Genomic DNA, 438 nt, shown 5'->3' on the forward strand with positions numbered 1-438 from the left:
TATTGCGATCATCTGCAGACCCCCTGTATCACTCTGCTTCATTTATTTAAGAGTTTAGCTTCTAGCTGTGGTCATTCTTTCTAGCACTACTCCTGTGATATTTTTTTGGAAATGTTACCATTCATATAGATAATTTTTCTAGAACTCTATATTTCTTTTTTTTTTTGATAGTATACAAATTTTATTTTAGAGAAAGTAAATTATCTGTGATAGTACAAATTAATGATGCTTTACATTTGGGATGATTTTAAAAGATACAGTTTTTCCCCTTTGTTTATTAAATTTTGAAAAAGAATAGTAGAGGTGAATAGTTCGGGCTTGGGTAAAAATGGTTTTCAAATGTCTCATCTAAGCACATTTGAAGCCTCTTTGTTGTGGTTGTTTAGTGCTGTTGAGTTGGTCCTAACTCATAGCTACCCTGTGTACAACATAATGAAA

This window comes from Orycteropus afer, unplaced genomic scaffold, assembly GCF_000298275.1.
Source record: "Orycteropus afer afer isolate SDZICR_OR568_19922 unplaced genomic scaffold, OryAfe1.0 scaffold00188, whole genome shotgun sequence".
In the NCBI taxonomy this organism is placed as follows: Eukaryota; Metazoa; Chordata; class Mammalia; order Tubulidentata; family Orycteropodidae; genus Orycteropus; species Orycteropus afer.